Consider the following 13,457-nt stretch of genomic DNA (forward strand, 5'->3'; position numbering starts at 1 on the left):
CTGCTGATCTTGAGGAGACAGCAAAAAGAAAGGAAACAAGAGAGCTGAGTGTCTTGCAGAGAGGGAACAAAGTGGCCACACATCACTGTGATGTAAGTGGCACCAAAGTATGCTGGAGAGGTATTCTTTGGACAGTTAATTATCTGAGGTTAAATGTTTGTGTCTTCACCATTCCATATTTTCATGATGAATAAGGGGGCTTTGGGCAAAAACATTTATAGGATCCATGAGTTCATGCTCATAGATTGATTTTGGTTGGAAAAGATCTTTAAGATCAAGTCCAAGCATTACCTAACTGGTCCAAGTCTGGTGCAAACCCATGTCCCTCTGTGCCTTTTAAACACCTCCAAATGTGGCTATTCAGCCACATCTTTGAGCTTAGATTAGGAGAATTATAGAATCATAGAATCAAGCAGGTTGGAAGAGACCTCCAAGATCATCCAGGCCAACCTAGCACCCAGCCCTAGCCAGTCAACCAGACCATGGCACCAAGTGCCTCATACAGGCTCTTCTTGAACACCTCCAGGGATGGTGACTCCACCACCTCCCTGGGCAGCCCATTCCAATGCCAATCACTCTCTCTGTGAAGAACTTCCTCCTAACATCCAGCCTATACTTCCCCCAGAACACCTTGAGCCTGTGTCCCCTTGTTCTATTGCTGGTTGTCTTCTCTATTGTTCCTTCTGTTGGATAAAAAAGGGGGGAAAGAAGGAGGCATAAACCCCACAGTGTTGTCATTTTAATAAAGAAACTGGAAGGCTTCTCTGTAGTTACACATCTGTGATCTTAAACTAAATTCCTCTTCTGTTTCAGTTGCATCCTCAAGCTGCCAGTGGGAGTCTGAAAAATAAAAAGGGTGAGGTGGAAGGAAAGAGTAGCAGACTCTAAACCAATTGTTGGTATGTGATTATCTCTTCCCCAGCCCTCTTCCCGCATATGTAGGTGTGCTTCCTAAACTGTTGGAGTTTAAATGCTCCATAGATCTTTTCTACTGGGGAAGAGTCCTGTTTCAATTGGAAGTATCAGCTTCCATTAGTGGAACAATCCCCTGTGCATTTTTGGTTTTCCTTTTGTTCCTTGCTACAGCTAAGCCTTTGTGATTTCAGAGCTGTAAAGTTCTGGAGGAGGGAATGTAGATGTATGTGTGCAACTCTGCCGCTGCAATTTCTAGTTGCTCTTTGAATGTACAGGGCTTGAGGAGAGGGAACACAACCATATGGAAATGGCTTTCTTATCCAAGTGGAAACAGTTTTAGTCACCTTTCAGAAGAGCTCCATAAACATAATAAAGTAGAGGAACTCAACAGAGCTGTACTTTAATGGCCACTAAAATTGCCTCTGTTGTGCACTTAGAATTCACTGTATCCTGGCTCTGATGTTTGCATTTCGAGTGGAAGACAAATGCCTTCTGAGCAAAAAGAAATCTAATGATAATGAAACATTTCCAGGGGGTTGGAGTGGCTATTTCTGGTTTTCATAGAATCATAGAATCAAGCAGGTTGGAAGAGACCTCCAAGATCCTCCAGTCCAATCTATCACCCAGCCCTATCCAGTCAGCTAGACCATGGCACTAAGTGCCTCAGCCAGGCTTGGCTTCAACACCTCCAGGGACAGTGATTCCGCCACCTCCCTGGGCAGCCCATTCCAATGCCAATCACTCTCTCTGCCAACAACTTCCTCCTAACACCCAGCCTAGACCTCCCCCAACACAACTTAAGGCTGTGTCCCCTTGTTCTGTTGCTGGTTGCCTGGCAGAAGAGACCAACCCCACCTGGCTACAGTCTCCTTTCAGGTAGTTGTAGACAGCAATGAGGTCTGCCCTGAGCCTCCTCTGCTGCAGGCTGCACATCCCCAGCTCCCTCAGCCTCATAGTTTTTGTTCCAGGCCTTTCACCAGCTTTGTCACCCTTCTCTGAACATGTTTTGAGCTGTTCAGTCTCCTTTGATTTTAATTGCATGACCAAAAAAACCCCACCAACACCCCCTCCCCCCATAAAAGCCAAACCAAACCAACCTTGAGTATGATGTTAACAAATGTTCATGTTTAATTGCAGGCATTTGTATATCTTAAGTCAGATGAATGAACCCACCTCAGTTGAAACATGTAATTATGTGGGTTTTTATTTTACTGGGAGGTGTTTGATGTGGTTTGGGTTTTTTATTGTTCAGGTCTTTTTAGTTTCTATTCCAAGACAGCCACTCTTATAACAAAGCTTGTACTGTCAGTATGTTGAAGGTCATAGTTGTCATCTGTTCAGTGAGAAATGCTCCCCTTTAGGTGAAAAGGAAAAAAAAATCAACTGAAAATGTCTAAAATCACCTGGAAAATCCTATTACACTTTACTGAATTACAGTTCTATATTTCACCTTGGCATGGAATGCTCAAATCAGATATGAAAGCCACTAGCAAAGTCCCAATGATATGCACAGGATTTGCCCTCCTCCTTTGCGGCCAGCTGAGAGAAATGAGGCACATTCTTCTTCAGAGATGGCAAAGGATAAAACTGAAATGATTAACATTAAAACATACCTGACACTGGGACATGTTTTAGAACAAGGAAACAAAGGTAGGATGTGTCTTATCCATCTGTCTTGCTTCCCTGTGCATCTGTCTGTCTCTGGAGCAAGTCAATAAAAGTGATTAGAGCTGGCATCTCGCGAACGTACACCCTTAAACCATGAAGCAATAACAGTGGGGAGGAAATTTTTTCCCTGACCTTTTCAAATTACATCCAACTGTCTAGGGAATTTCTCAGTGACTAGAGGTAATAAGGTTCAATCCCTTTTGCTGGTTGGCTTCAAATTTAGCTCCTCGGAAAGCCTAACTTATCTATTCTTTTTATCTTGGCCTTGGCATCTATTCAGTACAGTAATCCATGCATCTAATCTTTTTTCTCTTTCCCTTTCCCCTCTCCCCTCTCAGGTTTAGCTGGTGGCTCACATTGTGAAATCTGCAGCCATGAAAGGCCTTCCATTTACTGCCCCCTTCAAAAGGAAATATTAGCATGGGAGGCTAAGCTGGTATGTTGCCTTTGAGAGGCTCTTGTTGAATTTAATTAGCTTTTAGATTTCATCTCCATCTCACATCTGAGCTTTCACTATTGTATGTGATTTAGGCTTCAGTGACTTTCATTATTTAAAACTTTCCTGACTTGGCCATGCCACTTTAGAACAGAGAGGAGGAAAATCACATTTAAAGTTCATTGTCTTCAAGTGATTTCTGTTTGGGGTTCTTTTTTTGTGATGTGAGCTCAGAAACAATAGAGACACAGCCTCCCTGTTCAGTTAGTGAATCATTCAAGTGAGAAGGGCAAACAAGCATTTGTGCATGGCTTGATTCTCATTGTTCTCCAGCAAGTAAGACTGGAAGCAGTTAAACAACAGTTTTAGCAGAATGTTTGCTTGGAGTATTTTGATGGCAATGATTTTTATATCTAGAAGAAAATCTTTTCAACTCATTTGGATACTTGGTTTTGGTTTTTTTGTGGCTTATACAGGGTATTATGGAGTAGTGACTTGGAGTTCTGATTCACAACTAATTCCAGCGCAGGAAGAAGAGAGCTGTCAATATAAAAGGTAAGCTCTTGGCTGTTAATTTACTCACCATATGGTTAGAACCTAAAAAGTTGATTCATTTCATGCATGGGGAATTCATAAACATTGGCCTTTGCTGCTGTTGCTTCCTCAGAGTATTAAGTCTGCATTTAGTTCTATCTGGTGACCTGCAGGACGTTGGCAGTGCACACAGATCAAAACAGCACCTGTAAAACATTTGCTTTTAAGCATGCAATACATATATTGGAAGACACATGCAGCTGACTCACCTATGGTTACAAGCAACACAGTAGCTACAAAGAAGTTTGGTAAAGATATGTAGTGTGATGCTTTTTCTCTGTCCTGAGTTTTGGACTGGCTGATCCTGGTGGTCCTTTCCAACCACAGCGATTCATAGTGATTAGATGTTGTGCTGAGGGATTTGGTTTGGTCAAGGACTTGGCAGTGTGAAACTCATGATTGGACTCGAGGATCTTGAAGGTCTCTTCCAGTCTAAGAAATTCTGTGACTCTGTGAATTCATCTTCATTTTGATTTTCTCCTCCAGAAGTGCAGGGAAAAATAATCAGAAGGATGAAGTAAAGAAGCTGTAGCCAGGTGGAGGTTGGTCTCTTCTGCCAGGCAAGCAGCGATAGAACAAGGGGACAGTCTCAAGTTATGCTGGGGGAAGGCTGGATGTTAGGAGGAAGTTGTTGTCAGAGAGAGTGATTGGCATTGGAATAGGCTGCCCAGGGAGGTGGTGGAGTCACAGTCCCTGGAGGTGTTCAAGAAAAGACTGGATGAGGTATTTAGTGCCATGGTCTAGATGATTGGATAGGGCTGGGTGCTAGGTTGGCCTGGGTGATCTTGGAGGTCTCTTCCAACCTGGTTGATTCTATGATCCTATGTTAATGGGACTCAAGCAGGGTCGTGGCATTTGAGTCACTTAATCATTTTGCACCATGACCCTGACCTAGTGAAATGCTGCCAGCGAGCCCTCAGCAGAGCATGGGCACAGGGAGCAATCTGACTCTTTAATTGTCTTTAACTGATTCAGCTGAAGCAAAACACATTCAATTTTAAACCAAATGCATTGTGCAGCATTGATATTAGCACTGTTAAGGGAGGGATGCTCAATAAATTGAAGGCCACTCGTGTGCCTGGAAGACAGGTGCCAAATGTCTGAGAATATCATTAATGGTGAAATTAATTTTAGGGAAAGCAGTACCACATATAGGAAAGCCTTCTTGCATACACAGTTATTCCTTCAGTGTCATGAAGTGTCCAGAGAAGGGCTACAAAGCTGGTGACAAACCTGGAACACAAACCCTATGAGGAGAGGCTGAGGGAGCTGGGGGTGTGCAGCCTGCAGAGGAGGAGGCTCAGTACAGACCTCATTGCTGTCTACAACTACCTGAAGGGAGATTGTAGCCAGGTGGGTGTTTGTCTTTTCTCCCAGGCAACCTGCAATAGAACAAGGGGACACAGTCTCAAGCCGTGCCAGGGGAGGTGTAGGCTGGATGTTAGGAGGAAGTTGTTGGCAGAGAGAGTGATTGGCATTGGAATGGGCTGCCCAGGGAGGGTGGAGTTGCTGTCCCTGGAGATATTGAAGCCAAGCCTGGATGAGGCACTTAGTTCCATGGTCTAGATGACCGGATAGGACTGGGTGCTAGGTTGGACTTGATGATCTTGGAGTTCTCTTCCACCCTGGTTGATTCTAAAATCAAACTTGTCTTTGAAAACTAACTCACCCATGAAAGTAACTGACTAAAATAAACCAAAACTAAACACACTGCATATGGGGAAAGTGGCAACAGAAGTCCTGATGCTTGCCTGCTTTGACATCTTTATGGCTTTGTTCTTCCTGATTGCTAGTAATTGAAAGTCCCACAACAGGAAAACAAAATGGGTATGAGGGATAGGTATGTGAAAAAGAGTGCTTCAGCTCTGCTCTTTTTCCTCTTAGCAAACATCCAGTTTGCCTAATCTTTAGGAGGAGGAAACTGTATAGATTGAGTCAAAATAACTCCCAGTCCATGCATCAGCGCCGTTAAAACAGAAGATTGCATTGTGCGCATCAAAGGGACTGCGTGAACGTTATCCACACCCCCTCCTTTATTCTTCTGTTCATTGTCATCCTCATTAGTCTGCAAAGTCTTAATAATTAGCTCTCTAATTTCCCAGGGTAAAAAACAAAACAAAACAAAACAAAACAACCCAAACTTGTTAATTTATTGAACTGGGTGAAAGGAAAGAAAAACAAAAGCAAAAAGAAAGCAGCCGATCCATCTAGCGTTGTAAGTTAATAGCATGGAACAAAGTCTAGTCGTAATTAGTTGAGAAAAGGACTTTCCTTGTTCATTCCAGTTTCTAACAAAAAGTCCTTTGCCAAAGTGACTTGGAAAATAATGCATTCAGAGCGAGCAGAATTACTGCCTAGCAGATTCTATTTATCTGTAGCTTAAAAAGCAGCTGCGTTTTTGTAGAAGGCAATGAATGTGGCAGTCCTACTTAAAGGTGGAAGAAAAAGAACACCCCTTGTTTTGTAATAAAGGGATTTTCAATTTGAAAGAGAGAGAGCGAGCCTGTTGTGTGAAGTATGGTTATTACATCCACTGTATTCTATCTCACCCACCAGGAGGCTAATAACGAAGGAGTCAGTGAAGGAGACCAATGCCACGAGGGTTATCTTGCAGCCCCAGATGCTGGATAAGTTGAAGGAGACAGAATGGCTTTTGGATGACATTCAGGAAGGCCTTGAATGATTATTTGGTGAAGAAAAGGCTATTCTTTCCAAGGTAAACAGTCCATTTCATCTGTCTGCTATCGATGTTGGTGTAAAAGATGTTTATATAAATACCTCTAAAGTTCATTTCTCTCTTTTTTTATTTTATCATTTTCCAGGTTTTGGTTTGTTTGGTTTTGTTTTGTTTGGGTTTTTTTTTTTTCTATCTTGATGCAGCAATGTTCTCTCAGGAATCCTTTTTGAAACAAAGGATCTGCTCCACATCCAACCACACCTAAGAAAATGCTTTGGAGGAATTGCCAAGCTCACTTTTAATCAGGAGAAAGAAATTACCCACATGGAGTCAGCAGAAAATGTAAAAGCAGAGTTCGTGCTGCGAATAATTCCAGCAAGTGCCAAGGGGCTAGTTGAGAAATGGCTTCATGAGGTGAATATCTTTAGCTCTTATTTAGGGTTTAGTTACTGTATAATCATTTTCTCTTTTAGGAGCAATGAATATCATAAGCATATTTCCTGACTAAAAGGCCCTCTGAATATTCGTCAAGATGTTGACAGATTTCAACCTCGTTGTTGTTATTTATTGCAACTCATTTAGCCTCTGCCAGTGCAGAAATTAGTTGTAATAAAACCCTGGCAGAGTCAGGCTGTCAGCAGAAGTTGGGTCTGTGTCTGAAACCATGTGTGTGAATCTATGTTTGAGTCTACATATATGTGTTTTTGTGCTTTCTGTGTCTGTAGTTCAGGAGGGTAACCTCTAACTAACCATCAGAGAAATGTCAGATTTGCAATGCCTCTCAACCTGCAGAAAGTGTCTCCCTGTTGTGGTGGAGGAGTTTCATTTCCAGGGAAGAAAAGTTTTGTCCTAACCTTTCCCCTTTGGGGCCTCTCATCCAAATTCATAGGCATCCACGCAAAGTTAGTTTGGGGCTCTTTATTTGTTTCTTTGTTTAACCTTCCTCTAGCCGTGGACAGGAACAGGTCCTTCCTTTCTGTGTTGTTTCTGGGCCAAAATCCCATTTTCCTTCCCACATGCTTCCTTGTCTCCTGGGGCAGGAGTGCTCTTGCCCCTACATCTGCTGTCCTAGGGGCTGCTCTTGTCCTGAGTGTCTCGTCCCCAGGCGTTTCCCACGCAAGGGCAAGTGGCAGGGACCACTGTCTAGCTCCAGCAGGAGAATGAAGGAGGAGGCAGAGGACTGGTATTTTTACACCTGGGTAATTCAGCAGAGACTAAGGGGAACATCTGGGCAGCAAAAACAGAAGCAGGAGGTGGGTCAGAGGCGTTTGCCTCCGTTATTGTTTTGTGTTGCTGCTGGCTGAGTGAGCAAAGCCCAGCCGCTCAAGTTCTCTCCCAAATCCCCTTTTCCCACCTAACAAAACAGCATGGCAGCGATGTGCCAGCTTCTGACTGAGCCCCTTTTAGGAGTGACTGCACACCCTTTAAATGCTCCATCTGCAGCATTCCTCAGAACAAGAAAGGGAGAAAAAGCAGGCAGGATTTAGGCAAGGCCAGGCACTTCCCTGCCCTGTTCTTTCCATTTCAAGTCACGAGGGTGGTTTTTGGATGAGTCTCCAGCACAAAGTTATCTTCCTAAGTATGAAAAAAACCCCAAATCTAATTTAACCTAACCTAAAAACAGATGGGAAGGTTTGGGAGTGCATTAATCTGGCCTCTTTTAGTGTCTCTTTCTTCCTCAAAAGTGCAACGTGAGATTAATGAATTTAAAGCAGGGTTTCATATGCAGTCTTTAATTCATTTGCATGTTTTATGCATGATAATTGAATTTCTTTATGCACTTCCTTTCATTTAATGATTTCTTGCTCTTTTCTATGCTATCAACATTAGATGGTGCAAGAAACAGGATTTGGTAGGTGAGGAAGTACAGTAGTGTGTAACAAAGCTGAGGTAGTTCTGTAGTTGTAGTGTCACCAGTAGATCAGAATGAACACTGGTAGTGGAGTTAGATGACTGGGAAAATGTGAGCTGTTTCTGGTAAAGCAGAGGCTTTTAGCTTAACAAGACATTCCTGATGCAGCTTAGTTTGCTTGCAAGTGGACAAGCAAAATTCTCTTCAAATGGCAGTTAAATTACTACATTGACTTTTCAGTGACCCTAGAGACTTGTGTTTCAACTTGGACAATTAGTAGTAATAATAAGATGAGTAGCAATTACATTAATCAATGCCTGTTTTCAGACCAGGACCTCAGTATCATAGGCTGGCTATGAGGTTATATTTTGGGTGGTTTCATTTGATCTTCTATCAGGAGAAACAGAGACTTTGGAGCTATAGGAAATTCATTGTAGGTGAAGTTCTAGGGAGGAGTGAGTCTGTAAACTAGCACCTCTGTGGTAGGGGCTGTTTCAGTGGCATAAGCAGGGAATTTTGCTTTGGTTCTCCAATGGAGCTCAGATGTCTCAGTTAGGGAGTCTGAAATGTTTATACTGGGTGGCAGGAAGCTCCTATGGCAGGTAGTTTTTAAGAGATGCTGGTAATGGTGCTTTCACAGCTTTAATCTAGACCAGTTTCTTTCGTGTCTCTTGTCTTGCCTTATGTGTTGAAAGATGTATGTGGAAGTGCTATTTTTTTCTGTGGTGTCCTGTCTTTTTTTATCAGTGAATTAAATGGTTCTGTCTCGTGATTGTTCCTCGATTCTCCTAGGTAGGAATGTGTTTAAAGGCTAAAGCTCTGTTAATTTGTGCTGTAACCATTTCAGTGTCTTTCTTGTCGTTGAAATGTAGTTTCAAATGTTCAGTAATGTAGCATGAAATCATTGGTTAGCTTTTTTTTGGAATGGTGGTGAAATCATGTGAAGAAAATAAGTATTGCATCTGATCAAGATAAATTCACTCTAGTGTTTTATGGCTTTTTATTCCTATGTGATAGTAATAAAGTCTCATGTAGGGATGGAAGCCATGAAATACATTGTGAAAAATCATCAACTCAGATGGGGCCATCAGGATAGCATGCTGTAGTTGTAGAGTTCTTGAGAATGATTTGGAAGATGATTTAGTGTGTCCCCACCTTGACCACCACATTGCCACCACCTTTTTGCGTTTGGTTTCTTCATCCTTCCCACTCCCCCACCCCCTCCCCCCCATCTTGCCACGTAGTTTGATGAGAGTAAATCAGCTGGTAACGAGCCCATCCATCTTTACATCCATGGTCAGTGGCCCACTCGTTCATACATCTTTCATTTGCTGCCAAAGATTAACACTGTATATGAAACGCTGAGCTGAGAATTGAATGTAGCAAATAAACACCTGCCAAAAGGCACTAATAAAAGAGCCAACGAACTTCTCGCTGCCTGAACATTAAGAAGGCATCAAAGCAAGGCCTACCCTGTTAGCAAGTGGTCTGAACTCTTTATTTCCATGCTTGAGAGCAAATCTGAGAGATGATCTGGGCATTAAAAGAGAATATTTCTCCCTGCTTCTGTGTCTTTTTGGAAGTGAGTAATATTTCTATTCTGTCTCTGGAACTGAGATAAAGGTTGCAGTGTTGGGGGGCAGAAAACAAGTTCTGACTATTTCCTTACAATGCTGCCATTCCCACACATTGCCTTACTGCTCTGTTTTGCTTCTTTCTTGGGCACCAGTTTTCCTTTGGGAATATTTTGGGGATCGTTATTAGCTCTGATGCAACTACTCATGGTTTTATTTCTGTATCCTTTCTCTGAAGCATCTGTCAATAAAACACTCTTGGTTCTTTAGTACTTTGACTCCTTTATTATTTCTTTCAGGTCTTGTTTCTTTCTTGCCTACTGAAAAAAAGTGTTTTCTCAGTATTGCAAATGGAGTCATCTTCTGGTGAAAAGCCCCAGCAATAACAAGGCAGGAGCCTCCCATAGGAGGCTCAGGAGTGACCTCATTGCTGTCTACAACTACCTGAAAGGAGGTTGTAGCCAGGTGGGTTTGGTCTCTGCTGCCAGGCAAGCAGCAACAGAACAAGGGGACACAGTCTCAAGTCGCACCAGGGGAGGTCTAGGCTGGATGTTAGGAGGAAGTTGTTGGCAGAGAGAAGAGTGATTGGCATTGGAATGGGCTGCCCAGGGAGGTGGTGGAGTTGCCATCCCTGGAGGTGTTGAAGCAAAGCCTCGATGAGGCACCTAGTACCATGGTCTGGTTGCTTGGCCAGGGCTGGGTGCTAGGTTGGCCTGGATGATCTTGGAGGTCTCTTCCAACCTGGTTGATTCTATTCTATTCTATACTATAGTTTAAAATTCCTGCATTCAACCAAACAGCACAATGAGAGTTTAACTTTGATTCAACTCACAGACTTTGTGTGTGCCAAATATTTCAATCTTAGTTGCTCTTACAGATATGGTAGATCCTGGCTTGGTCCAATGATGGAGACACCATCCCTTGAGGTGTTCAAGAAAAGACTGGATGAAGCACTTAGTGCCATGGTCCAGTTGACTGGCTAGGGCTGGGTGCTAGGTTGGACTGGATGATCTTGGAGGTCTCTTCCAAGCTAGTTGATTCTGTGATTCTATGATTCTTTGGCATAATTTCAGGCTCCTCTTATAGAATGATAGAGTTACTTTGGTTGGAAAAGGTCTCTAAGAACATTGAGTCCAACAATCAGCCCAACCCCACCATGGCCATTAAACCATGTCCCAAAGTGCCATGCCCACACCTTTCTTGAACACCTGCAGAAATCATGATTCCACCACCTCTCTGGGCAACCTATTCCAATGCTTGCCTAGTCTAAGTCATACATTATAAAGCAAAGTGTTTTCTTCTTTATGTTTTAACAAAATAGTTTGGTATCTCCTTCTCTAGAGACTTTCAAAACCCACTGGACACTGCCCTGGCCTGCCCTAGGTGATCGCACTCTGGCAGGGGGGTTGGAGTTGATGATCTCTAGAGGTCGTGTCTGGTGGAGTTGCCGTCCTTGGAGGTATTGAAGCAAAGCCTGGATGAGGCACTTAGTGCCATGGTCTGGTTGGTTGGACAGAGCTGGGTGCTAGGTTGGCCTGGCAGAGCTTGGATGTCTCTTCCAACCTGGTTGATTCTACAACTTGGCTCTGTGTCATGCTAACACAGCTGCATTGCTTCGCGTCTGTGGAGAGCAGACCCTGGAGTGGAGTCAGGTTCATCTCTGCCACACCAAGGTCTGTCAGCAAACCTGTAGGAGCTTTCATCTGGATAACTTTGTCTCATTTGCCTTATGAGATACAAGGTAAGAGTGACATTTTAAGTGTGGCTTTTTGAAACTGCCTAGATCTGGTTTTCCAAATCAAAGTCACAAAGTGGTGTCCTGAAATGTATATAGAGAGAGTTAGAATCCCCTGAGAGGACGTGGGAAGTAAATACATCCCTGTACACCAGGCACTGGAACAGCCTAACAGAGCTGCTGCACTTTGATACCTTTCTTCACATCACCTCTGCTGATAGAACTCCACTCACTTTGTAAACTCCAAGTGCCATCAGCATTCAATCCAGGAGTTAGTGAGCAATGACCCATCGTGGAGTGGTCACACCTTAAACACATGTATGTCTTTTTGCTTTTGTTACTGGAGGAAACACTGTTAGTTATTTTTTTTCCCCTTGTAGTAGTAATTCATCTGCAGAGGGTGTAGGTAGGTCCCTTTCCTAAAGAAAATGCTTTGGGGCTGCCCTGCTGGAAAGCAGCTCTGTAGAGAAAGAACTTGGAGGCCTGGTGGACAGCAAGTTCTGCATGCACCAGCAGTGTGCCCTTGTGGCATCCTGGGCTGCATCAGGAAAAGTGTGGCCAGCAAGGCTAGGGAGGTTCTTCTCCTCTTCTACTCTGCCCTGGGGAGACCACACTTGGAATATTGTGACTGGTTTTGGACTCCCTAGTTCAGGAGAGATAGGGACCTGCTGGAGAGAGTCCAGTGGAGAACCACGAGGATGACTGGGGGACTTGAGCATCTCCCCTATGGAAAGAGACTGAGAGCCCTGGAGCTGTTTAGTCTGGAGAAGACAGAGGAGATCTCAGTCATCTCTTCCAGAGGGTGGGTGTCAAGTGGCTGGAGCCAATCTCTTCTTGCTGGTCAGCAGCAATAAGCCAAGGAACAACAGCTACAAACAGGAATAGAAAAGGTTTCACCTCGACATGAGGAGAAACTCTTTCACAGTGAGGGTGACGGAGACCTAAAGCAGGCTGCCCAGTGGTTGTGGAATCTCCTTCCCTGGAGACTTTCCAAACCCACCTGGATGTGTTCCTGTGCCAACTACCCTAGGGGATTTTGCCTAGGCAGGGAGGTTGGACTTGATGATCTCTGGAGGTCCCTTCCAACCCCTAAGGTCCTGCAATTCCATGATTTCTATCCTAGTCATTTTTCTTTCCCTCTGCTTCCAGAGAGGAGCTGATCTGTTTATTTCCCTTTTGATTTTTTCTTTTGGTCTGCTTTCTTCTAAATCCTGCAACCTGACATCAGAAATACCTCTTTGAATTATGTGTGCTGAGAACTTGACACTCACCATTTGAAGCGACACCTTGCCACAACGTCAAAAGAGACTATTTTACTTGTCAGTGCCAATTGGAACAAAAAGCAAGGGAATGTGTGCTCAAAGTTTAGTCACTTGTCAGCAGAGAAAGAAGAGGCAAGGTCTTGTCACAGACATGAAATGTTAGAGGTGCCACTAATATTTTGTAACTATCCACACTGTATGCATTGTTGGTTTCTTAACAGCCTGAGTCAAGAGCAAGTCTACTACCTGAAGGGAGGCTGTAGCCAGGTGGGGGTTGGTCTCTTCTCTCAGACAACCAGCAACAGAACAAGGGGACACAGCCCCAAGTTGTGCTGAGGGAAGTCTAGGCTGGATGTTAGAAGGAAGTTGCTGGCAGAGAGAGTGATTGGCATTGGAATGGGCTGCCCAGGGAGGTGCTGGAGTTGCCATCCCCGGAGGTGTTCAAGACAAGCCTGGATGAGGCACTTAGTGCCATGGTCTAGTTGACTGGCTAGGGCTGGGTGCTAGGTTGGCCTGGCTGATCTTGGAGGTCTCTTCCAACCTGGTTGATTCTATGATATCCTACTCATGCCTTCAAAATGCTGTCTCGGGTAGTGTACCGTGCTTTTGGAGTTCTCCCCCCCAGATTAGGTTAACCAGACTAACCTAGCCAGCTGGAAGTTCAGGAATGAAGCTTTATGCTTACAGCTTAGCACAATTAACAAGCATAGATTTACAATCTCTTGCAGATATTTACAACTAGAT

The 13,457-nt window shown here is 43.7% G+C and overlaps 1 long non-coding RNA gene across 1 annotated transcript in view; it reads left to right on the forward strand.

Moving 5' to 3' along the window:
- Positions 1–6,325, forward strand: part of LOC135181528 (uncharacterized) — a 29,700-nt gene extending 23,375 nt beyond the window's left edge. Inside the window, exons 2-4 of the long non-coding RNA XR_010304909.1 lie at positions 2,922–3,019; positions 3,496–3,574; positions 6,170–6,325. This is a non-coding gene — a long non-coding RNA (uncharacterized LOC135181528). The remainder of the gene's footprint in view (positions 1–2,921; positions 3,020–3,495; positions 3,575–6,169) is intronic.
- Positions 6,326–13,457: the final 7,132 nt, after the last annotated feature.

This window comes from Pogoniulus pusillus, chromosome 15 (assembly GCF_015220805.1).
Source record: "Pogoniulus pusillus isolate bPogPus1 chromosome 15, bPogPus1.pri, whole genome shotgun sequence".
Taxonomy (NCBI): domain Eukaryota; kingdom Metazoa; phylum Chordata; class Aves; order Piciformes; family Lybiidae; genus Pogoniulus; species Pogoniulus pusillus.